General features: G+C 46.7%; 1 protein-coding gene across 1 annotated transcript in view; it reads left to right on the forward strand.

Annotated features, from left to right (window-relative positions):
• The first annotated feature begins 1,319 nt into the window (after positions 1 to 1,319).
• SERTAD2 (SERTA domain containing 2) overlaps positions 1,320 to 6,304 on the forward strand; it is a 43,669-nt gene continuing 38,684 nt past the window's right edge. The window contains exon 1 of the mRNA XM_015408528.1: positions 1,320 to 1,453. The gene's annotated coding sequence lies outside the window, so the exon portion shown is untranslated. The remainder of the gene's footprint in view (positions 1,454 to 6,304) is intronic.

A 6,304-nucleotide genomic window follows, 5' to 3' on the forward strand; every position in this document is an offset into this window, starting at 1 on the left:
CAGCGGGAAGCCTCGGGTTCGACACGGGAGCTCTACGCTTCCCAGATGTGGTGGTGTGATCGCACCCGGAAAATCTGCCTATCTTCCGTCTCTGTAGCACGGCTAATGCTCTGTGTGACCGCAGCCAAAGATGGGTATTCATGTTAGTCTTTCAGTAGCAATAGAAAAGAGCACGAGTTGAGAAGCAACTTAAAGACTAACAAAGTTTGTGGCAGGGAGGAGCTTTCATGAGTCACGGCTCACTTCGTCAGCTGCTTCAGGTATGAACTTCTTCAGATACTTCAGGTATGAGCTTTCGTGAGTCACTGCTCACATCCTCAGACAATTCAGGTATCTGAAGAATTGAGCACTGACTCACGGAAGCTCGTGCCCTGCCACAAATTTTGTTAGTCTCTAAGCCGCTACTGGACTCTCGCTCTTTTCCACTTGGACAGTCGCATTTATTGCACTGTTTTCCAGTCAGATCACAGACTTTATCAGGCAGCTGCGAGGTAGAAAATTATGCAAAAGGAAGCCCCCGATATGAGTCTAATTTTTAAAACGGCGATCTGCCCTAGTTTGCTCTCACCACGCAGGATGACTTATCTCCATGTGTTGTGTGTCGACGGACTGACATGGGTTTTTAGCGGGCGCCCTTTTAATGCTTCAGTCCTTCCTTAGCTTGGGAGTTGCTCGCTCGTGATTTCAGGCTTTGCATTTCGAAACGTCTTAATCCTCTCGGCCCGGCGAGGACCAGTAAACCTTCCGAATTCTCCCAGGGCCGTTGCCGATAGTTTAACAAGCTAAAAAGCTGTGGCTTTGGTTACAACTTTGTATCTGTGAGATTCACTGTGAATATTATAAACCCATTTAATAACCATGGTGTCTTTTTCATTAACAAGACTGAGTCCTCCTTTCAGAGGATAAGCTAACGAGTCCACAATTGATTCGAAAGGATAATATGTAACGGAGGGCTTCTCGGCTGTAGGTGATGTCAGGCGAGCACACATTTGTAGTCCGTTGACCAAGAAAACAGGCTAACCGTAACCCACCAACAGGTCTCGAAACCTGCTTCTGCTATATTTAAGAGAAAGAAAGAAGATCCCGAATATGAGACAGCCACCATGAAACGATCGCCAATGTGGTGTAGTGGAAAGATATCTGGGGAGACTCAGGTTTGAAACCCCCCTCTGCCACAGGGAAGCTTGCTGGGTGGGCTTGGACCAGTTGCAAATTCTGCCTGGCCTACCTGACAGGGTCGTTGTGAGGGTAAATGGAGGAGAGGAGAACAATTTTTGTTTTGTTTACGTTACTTAAAGTCCGCCTTTCCCACAGGGACTCAAAGCAGATTGAGTGCAGTCAACAAAATGGGGCGTCCAATAACCGGTGCATTACGATCTTAGAAGTCTGGAGCCCACCCGAAAGGACCGAACGATGTAAATCACGTTGGGCCCCCTTTGGGGCGAAAGGTGGGGTAAGTAAATACAATACTAAAATATTCACAGAAAGTTTTTATTGTTGGACATAACTGTAACTTGTGTGTGAATTTAAGACTGTCTCCTCTTTAGCTTTTTTTTTGTTAATGGATTTGTCGTTCATTTGGTTTTCTCGCCATTGAGTTGCAGCCGACTTACGGCAACCCCATAGGGTTTCCAAGGCAAAAGATGTTCAGAGGCGGTTTGCCATTGCCTGTTTCTGCATAGCAACCCTGAACTAACTTGGTGGTCTCCCATCCAAGCACTAACCAAGGGCTCACCTTGCTTAGTTTCCAAGATCTAACGATATTGGGGTAGTCTGGGCCAACCAGGTCAAGGCAAGAGGCAGCGGTCATTTGCCGATGCCTGCCTCTGCATAGCAACCCTGGACTTCCTCCGTGGTCTCTTATCCAAGTACTAACCAAGGGCTCACCCTGCTTAGTTTCTGACATCTGACGATATTGGGGTAGTCTGGGCCAACCAGGTCAAGGCAAGAGGCAGAGGTCATTTGCCGATGCCTGCCTCTGCATAGCAACCCTGGACTTCCTCGGTGGTCTCTCATCCAAGCACTAACCAAGGGCCCACCCCGCTTAGATCCCGAGATCTGATGATATTGGGGTAGCCTGGGCCATCCAGGTCAAGGCAGGAGACAAACAGAGGTAGCCTGCCAGTGCCTGCTTCTGCATAGCAACCCTGTACTTTCTCGGTGGTCTCCCACCCAAGCACTAACCAAGGGCCCACCCTACTTAGTTTCTGACATCTGACGATATTGGGGTAGTCTGGGCCCACCAGGTCAAGGCAAGAGGCAGAGGTGATTTGCCGATGCCTGCCTCTGCATAACAACCCTGGACTTCCTCGGTGGTCTCCCATCCAAGCACTAACCTGCTTAGTTTCTGAGATCTGACAACACCGGGCTAGCTTGGGCCATCCAGGTCAAGGCTGGAGACAAACAGAGGTCTGGTTTGCCGATGCCTACCTCTGCATAGCGACCCAGGACTTCCTCGGTGGTCTCCCATCCAAGCACTAACCCTGCTTAACTTTGGAGATCTTAGGAGATCAGGGTAGCCTGGGCCAGCCAAGTTTTTAATGCCATACCGGGTGGTGGGGGGGCGCTTAATCTTGCATTGGAGTAAATACTGTAATTTGATAGAAGCCCGCACCGCCTGAATTACAGGCCTATTGAAACACGGACCCTTTTCCTCTTATTTTTTTTGCACAGCAATACCTTCTCGGTAGCAAGAGAAACACGCTGTGGGGGGGGCTGCTGTTTGGTTTATAATCGGGGCTTTGGTAGCCTGTGGTTTGAAACTCCGGGGGACGTAAGGTGGGGGAGCGTTTGTGCATGTTTCTCTCTCCCCCCCCTTTCCCTTTTCAGCGCAGCGTCTGATCATTAATAAACAGCGAGCACAGGCTCTGCCCCCTGGGCCTCAAATAGTACAGTATGCGTCCAGGGAGGGAAGCTGGAAACAGTAGTATCGGGTTACAGTTTCAAAATATCGCCGGAGCACGTTAGCTGGCTCGGCCCGATCGACTCGGCGCGGATAATTGCATGGCTTATTTGTGAAAGGAAGTCCTTCCCCCCCGTCCCCCTCCCCCCCAATTAAGGCGACTGTTGCCCCCACGATCTTTAACGACTCTCGGATTCGGCGTTGTGTGTCTCATAGAGAACTTTCGGCGAAGCGTGACTGTACCTTCGTTCGATAATTCGTGCGTGCCAACAGTGGTTCGAAACGGAACTTCTCCTGTCGTGTTTTTTGTAATCAGGGGGCTGGTTTTTTGTTTTCTGTATAAATGATTTTGAGAATAAAAGCAAGGCTGCCCTGCTGCAGGTCTTTTTTGTGTGTGCAACCAGGCATATAGACTGTCTGCAGTTCCCCGAAAAAAGAATCTTTCGTGCAGCTCAAATGTTCACACTTGGCTGCATTAGGGCCGGTCGCAGGTATTTTTCCGCCACTTGGTGCAGGCTTCTAAATGTTGTGGAATATGACTCTCAGTTGGCAAAGCGTGTGTTCTCACACATGTAAAAGGCACGTGTGTTGCTAGGGGTGCATGCTACGTGCACGGATTGCAGTCACATGTCCTTTTAGAACAAAGTTTGAGTATGGCGACATCTTTAAGACTAACGAAGTTTAATTCTGGGTGTAAGCTTTTGTGTGCATGCACGCTTCTTCAGATACATTGAATCTGAACAAAGGTTGAGTCCAGTGGTACCGTTAAGGCCAACAAACATTTATTCTGGACATAAGATTTCATGTGCATGCACACATCCCCAGATACGTTGAGTCTGAACAAAGTTTGAGTCCAGTGGCATCTTTAAGACCCACAAAGTTTAATTCTAGGTATAAGCATTTCTGTGCATGCACACTTCTTCAGATACATTGAAACAGATTTCGCCAGCCATTACATATAGGTAGAGAGATTAGATAGGCATAACGGAGATATTGGGTCCGTACACATGCTATGTCACTCCGTTCTCGTATCTGTTTGTTAGCTCTTTCGTTATCTGTATGCTAATTTGCTGCTGTTCACAGGTTTCACAGACCGCTTTAATCCAATCGGAGCTATATTTATCGCTCAGTTACTTATGCATCTTGATTCAAACGAGCCCTTCCAGACAGCTCCCCCCCCCCCGATATGTAATGGTTGGCAAAGTCTGTTTCAATATAGCTGAAGAAATGTGCATGTACATAAAAGCTTGTACCTAGAATTCAACTTTGTGGGTCTTAATGTTGCCCCTAGACTCAAACTTTGTTCAGACTCAACATATCTGCCAGCCATTACATATAGGTAGAGAGATTAGATAGGCATAACGGAGATATTGGGTCCGTACACATGCTATGTCACTCCGTTCTCGTATCTGTTTGTTAGCTCTTTCGTTATCTGTATGCTAATTTGCTGCTGTTCACAGGTTTCACAGACCGATTAAATCCAATCGGAGCTATATTTATTGCTCAGTTACTTATGCATCTTGATTCCAACTAGCCCTTCCTGACAGCTCCCCCCCCCCCGATATGTAATGGTTGGCAAAGTCTGTTTCAATATAGCTGAAGAAATGTGCATGTACATAAAAGCTTGTACCTAGAATTCAACTTTGTGGGTCTTAATGTTGCCCCTACACTCAAACTTTGTTCAGACTCAACATATCTGGGGAAGTGTGCATGCACACAAAAGCGTATGCCCAGAATAAAACTTCGTTGGTCTTAAAGGTGCCACTGGACTCAAACTTCGTCCTGTTGCTTCGGACCTTTTTAGAAAAGCCTCGATTCCCTGATAGCCTCACAGTTCTAAGCAGTGTATAGTGTGTACAAACAAGACAAACTATTCTGAAAAACCGTTCTGGAGCTATTCTGGTATCTGAGGAAGTGAACGGTGACTCACAAACGCTCCTCCCCTGCCACAAATTTTGTTCGTCTTTAAGGTGCTACTGGGCTCTTGATCTTTTGTGTGTGTGTGTGTGTGTGTGTGGATAATGCCAAAGGAAGGGGTTTTTTTTGTAAAGGGCAGTCAGTCTTGTGAGAGTCTCATTCATCCCATTATCACTAAGATGGCTCCCTCTCCAAACTGTGTTCCACATGGACATTTGATAATTTTTGTAGAATATGCTTAGATCGGGGGTCCCCAGCCTTTTGGGGTCTCCGGGCACCTTTGGAATTCTGACACAGCTACAATATGGCGGCCACAGGAGGCGGGCCAAGCCACAAAGTGACAGCCACTGATGACCTACGGTCACACAGTGAAGATCCTTGCGTTGTGGTGGCCGCCGTTGCCAAAGCAATGCTTTCTTAAAAATCTGTGTAGCCAGCAAATCTCCAATGACCACTCAGAAGCCAAGCTGGGCAAAAGCCCCACCTGGCCACACCCACATTTTAAAAATACTTGGTTGGCGCCCAGGGGCACCAGGTTGGAGACCCCTGACATAGACGAACTATTATTAATTCATTTACAGTATGCCAGTTTTCTATCTCCCTATATGTTCCCCAGAGAGCACTGCGCTGAGGGGCCCAAAACTGGCTGGCCCTCCTAGGCCCCAAGGATGCTAGACTGGTGATAACCAGGGCCTTCTTGGTGGTGGCCCCGTATTGGTGGAATGAGCTCCTGGAAGAGATCAGGGCCCTCTGGGTCCTTTTACAGTTCCACAGGGCCTGTAAGACGGAGCTCTTCCCCCAGGCTTTCGATCAGGAGCCGCCTTAAACACCGAGGAGTGACCCTGTGCCCTGGCTTTACCACATGCAGTCCATCTCGCCGCATAAACTACTCAATCAAATTGAGCCGATTTGAGAATACCACCAGGACTATCACCTAAATAGGGCTACAGTTGGATTTAGGAATCGCTGCTCTGCGCTTTAATTGTTTCTGGCACTTTCGAAAATGGATACCGTTTGTTTATGGATGTTTTATGGATGTTTTTAATTGTATTTATACATGCATTTTATGTAAGCCGCCCTGAACCCGCCTTGGCGGGAAGGGCGGTGTATAAATGAGCTAATAAATAAATAAAATAAATATATCTCTCTAAAAACCATGTATCCAGTTTTTGGCAAATAAAGCCTATGTTAGTTGTTGTAGATTTTCCGGGTTGTACGGCCGTGGTCTACACGGAAAATCTACAACAACTAATGAACTCCGGTCGTGAAAGCCCTCAGCAGCATAAAGCCTATGTTGTCGCTTAATTTAAAAACCAGCAAATACCGTGCTACGGATGATTATAAAATATCTCAAATCATTTTTATATCTTTCTTGTTTCATATTTTTACAATTTATTCACCATTTATTATTTATCATATAAGCCTTAATACATAAAAAGAATCGTATATCAAAACATCTAAGCATCGTCTCTTTATATATCACAA

This window comes from Gekko japonicus, unplaced genomic scaffold, assembly GCF_001447785.1.
Source record: "Gekko japonicus isolate JY-2015 unplaced genomic scaffold, Gekko_japonicus_V1.1 scaffold1100, whole genome shotgun sequence".
In the NCBI taxonomy this organism is placed as follows: Eukaryota; Metazoa; Chordata; class Lepidosauria; order Squamata; family Gekkonidae; genus Gekko; species Gekko japonicus.